This window comes from Aedes albopictus, chromosome 3, assembly GCF_035046485.1.
Source record: "Aedes albopictus strain Foshan chromosome 3, AalbF5, whole genome shotgun sequence".
NCBI classification, from domain to species: Eukaryota; Metazoa; Arthropoda; class Insecta; order Diptera; family Culicidae; genus Aedes; species Aedes albopictus.
The window spans coordinates 231,426,889-231,440,305 of record NC_085138.1 but is presented as its reverse complement, the minus strand read 5'-3'; the positions used below and the strand labels follow the sequence as shown (position 1 = coordinate 231,440,305).

Below are 13,417 nucleotides of genomic sequence, written 5' to 3'. Positions count from 1 at the left end.
CACGAGAGTTTATGATTGGAACTTAATGCTGTGAACAAATATTGTGAAATAATAACCACATATAAATTTACCTAAATCCAGATTCGAACTCGAGACTCGTCGATTGCCAGCCGCATGCCTTCCTATCCGCGCCATCATAGAGATGATGAATTGCAGCGCTCAAATCAAAACATAAACTTCCAGTGGTTTAATAATGATCAGACTTCGACTCCTATTCAGCAGTGGTGAATTAGCACAACATTATGGTTAACGACTGAACAACAGATTACTTTAGCTGTTGTTCAGTAAAAAACACGTGTTTTTCATCATGTACTCTAAGTCGAAGTATGATGAAACGAAAGCGCTTATGTGAACACATTATACAGATACATGTCCTAATTTGTACATGAACTTAACAAGAAGCAGGAAAAAGTCTTGTTAAACTATGTTGTAAAGGAATTACTGCGAATCGAATAAAAATCTTATTAAACGCTTGAAAAGTGTTTTAAATAGGAAGCAATCAGTGAAGTACTAGATTGAAAGTAGTGAGCTGGATTTTTGTATGGTGAGATGATCGATGCTCCATTTCTGCAATGAAATGGTGCAAACAGCGTGGGTTATATGATTTCTTGTCTAATTTGATGCTGGTTGAGCAAAAGTTTGGGTAACTGTGTTGTTGTATTATTTATTTCTTGCAACTTCAACCACACAGTTACCCAAACTTTTGCTCAAACAGCATTAAATTAGGCACGAAATCATATAACCCACGCTGTTTGCACCATTTCATTGCAGAAATAGAGAATCGATCATCTCACCATACAAAAATTTAGCTCACTACTTTCAATCTAATACTTCACTGATTGCCTCCTATTATCATTGTGAATGTCAATACGAAAAGTTGAACATTGGCTACTTTTTCAATTGAAATATCATTTGTAAAGTAATGTGTACAGCATAATTTTAGTTCAACTATTATTACTATTATAAAGCAACAATTCAGCATGCATGCTTGTTTGCGGCTGGCGATTGTTAGTTGGGCTGGGACCTTCCTTCTTCAGTTGCTTGAAGTATCAATGATAACATGTTACCCAATGCATAAAGTTACCACCCAGCTTGAAAGTCCAAAGCTCCTCCTATGAATCACCCCGCATTGATCGGTGCGAACAGCTGGACAACAAACGAGTGTGTTATTTATTGTCCGCTTGCTAACAAGCGACCTTGCACTATATTGAATTTGTCTAGCTAACCACCCCCCCAATAGAGGACATATTCAATCAAACTCAATCGATGGCACAGGTTTCTGTGGTCTGCTGGTCATAATCACTATTGACCAGACCAGTCTGCTTTATTTATGTATAAGGCAAAACTTTGGTTCCATTGATTTACTTGGTCAATGCAAGGTCTTTTTATCCATTAAATTGATAATTCTCTTTGGTGTTCATTAGTACAGAAGAATACAAACACTATTGAAAACTAGCTTGGATTGTATGTTAAATGTTTCATCAATATATTCTGCGAATAAAAATACTGATTGGCGCTCAATAGCTCTGCACTTTACCGTCACCAATCAATCACGAAAATCCTAAACTTGTTTTTCCGGATCATTAAAATTGGTTCACATGAGACGTAGGTATCATCCACCGCCACGCCGGTTTGCTGAATCATCGTTAGTGATAGCATCCTTTCACACGTCGCCCGTTTCTCCGCTCTAACGAGGTGAAAAATTACACACAACAAATGAATGCGCGGGGCATCAAACCTTCAGCTCGACAAGTGTAGTAGATATACAATCCACAACATTGACGCCAAATGTGCGTAATTCAGAAAGTGAAACGTGTATTCGTCTATTTTCACTTTCGGCAAATAATGCCGGGCATGGGCGGGGTAAGTGAGTGAAATGTTCATCGATGTCGAAAGAAAGGCATTTGAACTATTTCTGTAATTAGCCGATCCTGTCGCGTGGTGATATGGGGAGACAACAATTTCCGTTCAGCTTTGTGTAATCCACCCGAAGGCGGCGATAGAGAAGATTAATGAAGCAAGCCATTATTAATCAGTCTCTTTGATCGGTTGATTTTATGAGCTATTTGATGGCGGGTCAAATGAGCTACGATTAAATCAATTGGTGTCTCACAATCAACGTGGCTGTATTTTTTTTATTGAAGGTGGGATTTGTACTTGATTTTTTCCAAGTATGAATATTGTTCAGATAAATTCTTTTCTCAATAAGACTAATAATATCCCATTAGTCATGAAATTTTCGTTTAATACACAGTGAGACACATGCACGTGAAACGTTCAATTTTTTTTCTATTTTTTTGCGCAGCTACCTTATTTCTATGAGCTATGTAAATCTATTTTAAATGACAGATCATGAAGCAGGAAATAGCTGATATTCCCTTAATAAAAAAAAATCGATTCTCGAGCTCCAGAAGTTCAGAATTTTTAGAGCCCCCTTGCGCCACCTAGCGGACAAACCAACAACCAACTAGTTCACTATCGGATAGCTGTTGATGTCCTGATCAATCTTGCCGAAGACGAAATTTTCCTATGTAGTCGGATTCTCGAGATACAGAGGTTTAAATATTTTACGACTCACTATCGCCACAACACATACTGAGTTTGCACCGATCATATGGTTGGTGACGAAGTATGTGTCAGTCGCGCTTCAATATCAACATTCTAAAAACAATACGCGCACACTTGTCGTTCATAGGCCGCGAGAGTGCGGGAGATTGGCATCTAAGAGCCGAAAGAGAGATAAAGTTGTGAAAGACGGACCCGGTTTAGGGTGGTGCTTCGAATCCAGTTTGACTTTCTATTCTGCAGAGTTGTAACTTGTTCTGTAGCTTAGTTGGTTAAAGCGCCGGACTAGTGATAACGGAGTCGTGGGTTCGAATCCCACCAAAACAAGTGGTATTTTTTTCACAAATTTATCTCTCAATTTGCCAATTAAACGTACTTTGCCTAAAAATACTTCAAGTTTTTACGTCCACTATCGCCACCTAGCGGATAAATCTAGAACCAACTTGTTCACTATCGGATAGCTCTTGATGTCCTGATCAACTTTGCCGAAGACGAAATTCTTCTATGAAGTCTGATTCTCGAGATACAGATGTTCATAATTTTTAGAGCCTACTTGCGCCACCTAGCGGACAAACCTACGCTCAACTAGTTAACTATCGGATAGCGTTGATGTCCCTGATTAACCTTGCCAATGTCAAAAATTTTCTATGTAGTCTGGCTGTTAAGAAACAGAAGTTAAGAATTTCTATGATTCGCTAGCGCCACCTAATGGATAAACCAAGGGATAAACCTAGAACCAACTAGTTCAGTATCGGTTAGCTCTTGATGTCTTGCATACCAGCAATGGCAAATCTGTGACGCCCGATGACCAGGACGATTCAGGGCACTTGCCGATTGGGCCGTCGAGATGGCTGGCTTGAAGAATCTCCCTGATGGTCCACTTACCCTCGCGATAGTGAACGGATCAAAATCTATCGACGACACAATCGTAGGACGACAGGCCAGTTACACTAGTTTACAGCATTTTTGAACTCGGTAAGCTGACGATCATTTTTGGCGTAGGATCATGCCCTGAGTTCGAAAACGCGAAAGAAAAAAATTACAGTAGAGTGGAAATTTTTTCGACTTTCCATACAAGGTTGACGATTTGAAATTGAATTTTGTTCTATTTTTAAGCAACGTCGCTCACTTCAAACATCTCATTCTCCGTAATCAATGCTTCGATTGAGCTAAAATTTTTACTGTAACTCGCATACATATGGTATGTCAACTAAACGTCGAGAAAGAATTTTTAAGTTGTTTTTTTCTTATTGAAAAAAATACATTTCTTCAAAACATTTTGGGAATTTGGCTAAAATTTAAGAAGATCGTCCCTAAAGCTCGCCAATATCTTGAATTTCATCAATCTGACGCAAAACCTGTATTCAGATGATCGAATGGTATTGTATTCAGCTTTCAATTGATGAAAAAAGATTTAAAATTGGTTGAACAAAACGCAATATATTTGAATTTTAGTTAATTACATATTTTGAAAAGTTGTAAAACTCGATATTGAGCTAAAACTCAAAAACTGTTCTACTTAAAATTTTTTGAAGGTCGGTTTCGAAATCAGCACTAAATTGTGCTTCAAAAATTTTGGTCGTTGACAGAAGTTCACGACTTTCGTTTTATTTTGTAAACTTGTGTTATCTTCGGTGCTTTGATCTTTCTTCCTTCGTACCTAGATCTCAACTAACTTCCATACTCAATAGGAGTTTAGTGGAGGTTGCCACCCACCATACTTTGGCACCCATTTTTGCCATTCATGCGCGAAGCGCTTCACGGTCAACCCAGGCGTATAGATCTGATTTGACCGTTAAACATTTACGCTAAATTCACAATGTTTAACCTACTTTCCCGCACTCAAATTTTGGATATTTACCCGCCGGTAACAGTAGTCTGATTCTCAAGATACAGAAATTCAGAATTCTTGGAGCCCACTTGCGCCACCTAGCGGATAAACCAACAACAAACTAGGGGCTGTCCATAAACCACGTGGTCATTTTTTGGGAAATTCCGAAACTTCCTTCCCCCCGCGTGGTCTTTCGTTCATACAAAAATTCATAAATTTGTATGAACCGTTATCTTTTCCACCCCATTTCAAACCAATTGATATGAAATTTTGTACATGGCTAGATACTGTGCGTATCTTATCGTATTCCAAAACTCAAATGAATTGGCTAAAAACTGACTGAGCTACAGCAGCAAGTGCCCAAAATAGGTGCTCCTGCCCAAATGATCCCAGATCCTAGTTGGATTCTCAAGGTACGAACGTCACGGTATTGGCAATGCCTGTTGGTGAAACACATATCAAAGCACAATGCTTCATGATCTCTAGCGCCACCTACTGAAGTGAATGCGTTCTAAATTACATACTATCGGTGAGTCCTTGATCTCCTCAACAAGTTTGCTGAAGGCACCAGTCTTCCAAAATGCTTCATTTTTCCGCAGTTATCGCAAAAGTTATTGATTTATAAATAGATCACTGGGCTTTCGCACTCCTCCATCGTCGGCCGCGTCCCACATTTGCCAGATCGCTCTGCACCTGATCTGCAAACCTTGCACGTTGCCCTCCAGGTCTTCTTGTACGATTTGGATCTCTTGCGAACACTACCCAAGTAACCAAAAGTTCAGATAAAAGGGTACTTTTTAAGCTAAGCAGCTTGTTCGAGCATTAGCCTTCTAAGCAGCTTCATTTTTAACTTTGACAAAATTCATGCAGAAACAAAAATGTGTGTTTCAGAATCACAACCCTATTTGGTGGGTTTGTGATTCATGTCTAGAAATTGCTACTGATTTGATTATATTTTCACACACGTCGCTGCTATGCAAATTTGAACTGGATCCTCCTGCGAGATAGCCTGCCGGCTTACCGCTGCGCTGCTTAAGATACTTGACAAAGTCAAGCTAACTTCACTACTGTACAAATGTGCAAATCTAGCTGCCGACAGAACATCGATTCAAGTCAGACTTTACCTGGTTCCGCCTACCAGCATGTACTTTGTTTTTGAGGCATTCACCACCAGTCCGACCGTTGCTGCTTCGCGTTTCAGGCGGGTGTACAGCTCTGCCACCGTCCCAAATGTTCTGGCAATAATGTCCATATCGTCCGCAAAGCACACAAATTGTCCGGATTTTGTGAAAATCGTTCCCCGGCTGTTGAGCTTGGCTCGTCGCATCACACCTTCCAGAGCGATATTGAAGAGTAGGCATGAGAGTCCATCACCTTGTCGCAGTCACCGGCAAGATTCGAATGAACTAGATAGTTCACCCGAAACCCTTACGCAGTTTTGCACACCGTCCATCGTTGCTTTAATCAGTCTAGTCAGCTTCCCAGGAAAGCCGTTCTCGTCCATGATTCTCCATAGCTCTGCGCGGTCGATACTGTCGTATGCCGCTTTGAAGTCGATGAACAGGTGATGCGTTGGGTATTCACGGCATTTCTGGAGGATTTGCCGTACGGTAAAGATCTGGTCCGTTGTCGACCGGCCGTCGATGAAGCCGGCTTGATAACTTCCCACGAACTCATTTGTTTTAGGTGACAGACGACGGAAGATGATCTGGGATAGCACTTTGTAGGCAGCATTCAAAATAGTGATCGCCCTGAAGTTCTCACATTCCAAATGGTCGCCTTTCTTGTGAATGGGGCTGATTACCCCTTCCTTCCACTCCTCCGGTAGCTGTTCGGTTTCGCAGATCCTGACTATCAGCCGATGCAAACAAGTGGCCAACTTTTCTGGGCCCATCTTGATGAGTTCAGCTGCGATACCATCCTTACCAGCTGCTTTGTTGGTTTTGAGCTGGTGAATGGCATCCTTAACTTCCCTCAGCGTGGGAGTTGGTTCATTTCCGTCCTCCGCTGCACTGGCGTCGTCGTTTCCTCCGTTGCCGTGGGCTCCCGTGCCTACGTTCTCCACGCCGTTCAGGTGCTGATCGAAGTGCTGCTTCCACCTTTCGATCACCTCATGTCCGTCCGTCAAGAGGCCTCCGTCTTTATCCCTGCATATTTCGGCTCGCGGCACGAAGCCGTTGCGGGATGCGTTGAGCTTCTGATAGAACTTCCGTGTTTCTTGGGAACGGCACAGCAGTTCCATTTCTTCACACTCCGCTTCTTCCAGGCGGCGCTTTTTCTCCCGAAAGAGGCGCAGACCCGCCTTCTGTTTGTAACGTTCCACGTTCTGTCGAGTCCCTTGATGCAGCATTACCGCCCGCGCTGCGTTCTTCTTTTCCAAAACCGTTCTGCACTCTTCGTCGATCCATTCGTTCCGTCGATTCCGTTCCACGTACCCGATGGCGCTCTCGGCTGCGTCGTTGATGGCTGCTTTCACTGTACTCCAGCAGTCCTCTAGAGGGGCCTCATCGAGCTCGCTCTCGTCTGGCAACGCGGCCTCGAGATTCTGCGCGTATGCTGAGGCGACATCCGGTTGCTTCAGTCGCTCTAGGTTGTACCGTGGCGGTCGCCGGTATCGTACATTGTTGATGACGGAGAGTTTTGGGCGCAGTTTGACTATCACCAGATAGTGGTCGGAGTCGATGTTGGCGCCACGATGGGTCCTGACGTCGATAATGTCGGAGAAGTGCCGTCCGTCAATCAGAACGTGATCGATTTGAGATTCCGTCAGCTGTGGTGATCTCCAGGTGTAACGATAAGGGAGGCTGTGTTGGAAGAAGGTGCTACGTATGGCCATTTTTTTTGGAGGCGGTGAAATCAATGAGTCGTAGGCCGTTTTCGTTCGTCTGCTGGTGGGCGCTGAACTTACCAATCGTCGGTCTGAATTCCACCTCCTGGCCTACCTGAGCGTTCAAATCACCTATGATGGTCTTGACGTCGTGGCTTGGGCAGCGATCGTACTCGCGTTCGAGCTGCGCATAAAATGCGTCCTTGTCGTCCAGTACTTCCGGAGTGTAGGCTGTGCACGTTTATTATGCTGAAGTTGAAGAATCGGCCTTTGATCCTCAACCTGCACATTCTTCCGACGATCGGCCACCAATCGATCACGATGAAAGCTGTTCCCAGCTCGCGTGTGTTGCCGCAGCTCTGGTAGATGGTATGATTACCTCTAAACGTTCGCTATATGGATCCTGTCCAACACACCTCCTGCAGCGCTACGATGCCGAACCCGCGGTCCTTCAGTAGATCGGCGAGTATGCGGGTGCTCCCAGTGAAGTTGAGAGATCAGCAGTTTCACGTACCGAGTTTCCAATCGCAAGTCCTTTTCGTTCGCTGGGGTCGTTGCCGTTAGTCTCGGTTCGTATTATTCTGTTGCTGATTTTCCGTTACAATGGTTTTTTACGGCTGGCTCGTAGGGCCTGACACCAACCCCCTACTTTCCGGAGGACCATAGTGCACAGTTGAGCTTAGAGTCCTTCCCTGGCACTTGGACGTAGATCAGTCGCCCCTAACACGGGGATCAGACGCTGTTGTGAGCCGCTCCTCCTGGAGAACAGACGTTCAGGTTTACCGAAGCAAACCCCCCTTCCCTGTCAGCCTACGACCATCTCTACTGCTTGCATGTCCTCCCCGAGCATAGTCCAGATCTCGTGCCACCGTTTTTCCACCGTTCTCAATGTTTTTTTCTATCTTATTTATTTGGCAGGCTCGGTCGTAAATAACACATTGCCAAATTCAACATTAATACAATATAAGAAGATTTACATTATTACACAAAAATAAGTATTAGGTACAAAAGGTGAAATATAATCAATCGTGGTAATAAATAAATTGACCCATCGGAGTGTTGGTGACAAGGTGCAAAAATGTTCAAGGTCATTGTCTGAAAACAGCACGTATTTGATTATGTCTGCACTCAATATTCAAAACAAACATTTTCATTTTCGCTCTTCCTCTTCATACAGTCAGTCATTACGTGGTCATTGAATATGAAGTCGATCGAGAAACATCTTCAAAATTATCTACGTTTATGGCTATTCCCACCAATAACACTCCACGACAATCAAATGGGACAAGATCTGTATAAAGCACCATCAAATGTATACGAAACGTTATTATTTTATCAGCAATTTAACACTATTTTTTATCTTCCTTTTTGGCACAGACCTACTGGTCCATATTGCTATTTAACACTTTGTAACGTGTTTACAAATACTCATTGACTTTCATTCAGTTGATAAACGAGTATCGAGCAGCTGACTATGAATATGCAGGCAAGTGAATGAAAATTGCCGTCCGGTGAACTTTAGCGCGTCTGCTCGAAAATTTTGCGCACTGGTTGGCGGCCTCGCCAATTCTCTGCTTGTTTTCCTTAATAAGCTGTGGAATTTTTCAGGGAGATGCATCACAAAAGAAACTACTGAAACAAACAAACAAAGGAGCGACTGAACAAAACATCTATTCGCATCAGGAGCTGATCGTCCACTGTTCTCAATGTTCTAGCAATTACAGAAATGTCATCCGCAATCTTCCAGGGTGATATAGAACAGCATGCATGAGAGTCCTTCATCTTGCCGTAATCATTGGTGTAGCTAAAAGGTAGGGGGGGGGGAAACAGAATCCACACAGACTGTTTTCATGACTTTATACAGGGTTTTAGGTTGGTGAGTGCAAATTTTTTAAGGGGTGATAGAGGCCCAAAAATGATGAAAAAAATTGTTCTGCGCATATCGTTAAATCTCAACCGTTACGTAGTTATTAGACTTTCCATGTTTTTGGCTATGCTTGCCTGAAACTGACTATTACTTGAAAACGATCAAACTTATCGCAGTTTTCAACCCTCATTCGAAAAACTAAGTTTTCTAGAGCAAACTAGCCCAAAAGTAGTGTCTTTTAGATGGTATTTGACAATTATCTTTGAAAAATGCGTGATAAACTTTCATTCCTTGGCTTAAGGGTAAAGTCTTCGGTATACCAATCCGTGTGGTCAAATAATGATATATAATGAAACTCAACATATATATGTGAAAAAGATGGATAAATTATTAGTGAAATTCCGAAAAAATCCACAGCTCAGGTGAGATCTCACCTGAATCCCTGAAAGAGTTCCTGGAGTAATTTCTGGAGGAATCCTTGAAAAATGACTAGGGGTAATTCTCGCTGAGACCGGCCCACTATTTACACCTTGACAACCTTCAAAAATGTTTAAAGTGCCGATTTTCTGAAAGCCCTCGCCTAAAAAGTAAGAAAAATGCATTTGGTTACTCAAATTGATGGACCCGCCGTTAGTTAGAGCCACAACAATTCTTGCAGACCCCTCGATTTTGGTCAAATGGTGGCTCACTTAAACCGTTATAACTCGAAAGTTTCTCCTACAACCACCTCAAAACGAATTGTTGTTGAAAAGAGGAAAGATAGAGCTACTATTTACAATAATAAAAAGTTGGGTCGGCCATATTGATTTTGGCCGCCATCTTGGATTTTTATACCAAAACATTTTTTTCACCATGAGGGCAACCACCGATTTTCAAAATTTTTGCATCAATTAAAAGCTGGGACATTTCTACATAACATATCAAAAAATTAGAGATGTCTTTTTCTTCTTTCAAAAGTTATCCGCTGTTTTGTAAATCATGCCACTTTTGCGCACCGGGCCCGGTACCGACCGTTTACATAAATGCAGCGATATTTCGCAGTGTTTACGAACACGAATCTAAATTTTAAACCCACTAATGGAAAGCTGATGGTTTAAGCGTTTCAAAACACTAAAAAAGTTATAAAAACAATGCCCGCATCATTGAGAAACAGTCAAAAACGGAAACGAACACCCGATTTCGCCAAATTTTACGGCTCGCGCCTTTGTGTATACATGCAGGCGTAAACTCGGATGCTGTTGCATGTCGATGCCGGTGCGCATGGAAATGTATGGAGAAAACGTGGCATGATTTGCAAAACGGCAGATAACTTTTGAAAGAAGAAAAAGACATCTCTAATTTTTTGATATGTTCTGTAGAAATGTCCCAGCTTTTAATTGATGCAACAATTTTGAAAATCGGTGGTTGCCCTCATGGTGAAAAAAATGTTTTGGTAGGTCCCTGGAGGGTTTTCTGGTGGATTTTTTTTTTTTTTGAAGAATCACTGGATAACTTTCGGGAAGAATTCCTGGAGGAATTCCTGGAGGAATCCCTGAAAGAAATTCTAGAGAAATTCCTTAAGGTATCTCTATAGTACCTGAAGGAATCTCTGGAAAAAAAATCTAGAGGAATCTCTAGCGGAGTTTTTAGAGGAATTCCGAACATGTTGATGACCAAATGGTCTTGTAGAAGTTTTTAGAACCATAATAAAATCATATTTTGGTTAAATGATGGTTCTTAAAACCTCTTCTAGTCTATTTGACTAAAAAATGTAACTTGGGTGGGGTCATCACCAATAGAATTGGTTCGTATAATCTTGTTGATTATCCATTGCTAGTTTTTTTTCCGCTGGCTCGCAGGGCCTACCACTAATTCCTTGATTTACAGTCCGGAGGGCCCCAATAAGTTTACCGAAGCAAACCCCCCTTACTGTCAGCAACAACCATAGTTCCCACTGGAATCGGTTTAACAGGTACCGTAATCCGGGGTCAAATTGATCACTTTAAAACAACTTTTGCGGATAACATCAGTGTCAATTCAAATATTGCCAAAAGAATTTCTGTAAAACCAGTACCCAGTGGATCTCCATGGAACCATGTAACAGAATTTTGTTCAACAAATTTAAACTTTAAGTTAAATAACTCCAAATATCGAAAAACTGGAAATGCCCTTTTGGGGCGAAATTGATCAGTATACTATTAAGCATCGATTGGAAAGGAAAATATCCTTCTCCGCTTAATTTTGCTCTTCTAAAACCGAATAACGCGTTTAAAATCTTACAACTAGTGAACTTAATGCTTTAAATGCAAAATTAGATGTTGAAATTTCCCCTTAAACGCCTAAAGGTAGGCAATTTGATTTGAAATAAGTGATTTCTATCACAATAATTGACTATTTCATCATGAAAAAAACTTATTTTTAACTATTTCATGTTCTCATTAGCTACAAAACTTCCCAACCAAGGCTCCACAAAAATGTTAAAACATAGAATTTACGGGAAGTCCTATTAGCAACCGATTGTTTAGTAGCAAGGATTTTAGCTAAATGAGAAATACATTGCAAATTCATAAAAAAATAAGGTAAAACTAACTTTTTTTTCTAAAAAATAAAAGTCTACACTCATCTTTAGACATCTACGAACCAGATGACGTAAAAAAATTAAGATTATTACGACGCTTAAGAGTTCCTTATATGGAATTACAGTGTAGTACCCGAATGATCAATTTCACCCCGCTGATCAATTACACCCCGGTTTACGGTAATACCCGATCTTTCATAAGGTTATTAGTACTCCGGCTACTAAGAAGTAGGGATCATAATTGCAAGGCAAGAGGCGGAAGAACCTTACAAGAGGTCTGAATCGCGTTTCCAGCTTTTACCGTCTCAAATTTTAATGCAGCCATTGTTCGTTAATAATTGCTTATTATAAACGAACAATAATGGTTGCATCCAACATATGAAAATGCCATCACCTGTATACTCGTTAAACTAGGGTATTTGTGCCTATCTTAGTCTCATTAAGGATGTGCAACATGAAAAATCACTCACAGCGCAATCTATACGCTTCAAACTTAATGATACAAACCTTTAACACACGTGCTCACTTCCACTGTTGATCTTACGATGCACTAGAGTGGGATTTACCTTCAATATTTGATTTAATTGCGATCACAAATCGCGAGCCACTCGCACCTATCTTCAGCACACCGTAAAATTTTCATCTCATCGCGGTCCACCGGGTGGCCCCTTATTCATCTCAACAGTATTTACAGCAAATCCACAACCACTCTCACATTTTCTCATCGTAGAGCATTCTGCACTCACCCACTAACGCACTCCCTTTCCCTAGCAGGTGACAGTTTCATTGTGATTGTTTTCCTCTCTCGCAAAGGAGAAGTCACAACAATGTGCGGCGCGACGAATCGTCTATGCTCGCTCCCCACGTTTTGCACTCGCATACATTCACAGCTGATTGGCAAATCAGTGCTGCCGAACTGGATGATAGTTCGTAAAGCTTTAGCGGTAGCAGCATATTTAGATGAAAACCAAACCAAATATTTTGAAAGAAATGGCGTTGGAAAATGAAATTATTGATCGATTTGCGTAGAAGTTCGATTACCAAGATGTTAAACCAAGAAACGACCATATTCTGATTGAAAAAACATCGTATTTGTAGTGACCAAATCTCATTCAATTAACTACTTGTTTCTTGATGTCTGGCACCGCTGTGATGCTTGCTTTGGTGCTTCGGCAGAGATGTGCGCCGCGGTTAAAACATCATTTTTGGTCGTCGGCGGCGGCGGCGTTAAAAATGAGAATTCAATATTTCGCACTTTTACATCTCATATAGCGAAACATTTTAACAAACTATACTTTGCATATGAGAATGTAAATACACTAAAACCTCAATTTATGCATGTTATTTTAATGCACTTTTTAATTTATGCACCTTTTTTATGACCTGCATAAATTAAGGGAAAGCTACTCAGAACCAATATTGTGCATAAGAATATTTAATAATGACGGTAACTATTGCAACGGCGGCTAAAGGGTGTTTATAAGGGTGAGCAAATGGAAGTCACAGGGGAGTTTCAGGGGGTTCCCAGGGGTTTCCGCGAGGTACCAGGAGATCTCCGGGGGGTTTTCGGGGGTCTGAGGGGGTTTTCGAAAGCATTGCAGAGAGTTTCAGAGGATTTTCGACGGGGTTTGGAGGCGTTACTGGTACGTTTTCGGGGGTTTCCGAGGATCTCACGTGCGTTAAACGGGTGCAAGTGGGGGTTCAGATGCGTTACATTGGGTCCGAGGGGATTTTAGAGGGATTTTGGAGGCATTTCAGGAAGTTTCAGAG

At 41.6% G+C, this 13,417-nt stretch overlaps 1 protein-coding gene and 1 non-coding gene across 10 annotated transcripts in view; both read left to right on the top strand.

Annotated features, from left to right (window-relative positions):
* The window catches only part of LOC109399236 (small conductance calcium-activated potassium channel protein), an 807,467-nt gene that overhangs the window by 327,656 nt on the left and 466,394 nt on the right, over nucleotides 1-13,417 (top strand). The gene's annotated exons all lie outside the window — the stretch shown is intronic.
* Nucleotides 2,819-2,892, top strand: Trnat-agu (transfer RNA threonine (anticodon AGU)). Its single transcript has one exon. It is a non-coding gene; the product is annotated as a tRNA-Thr (tRNA).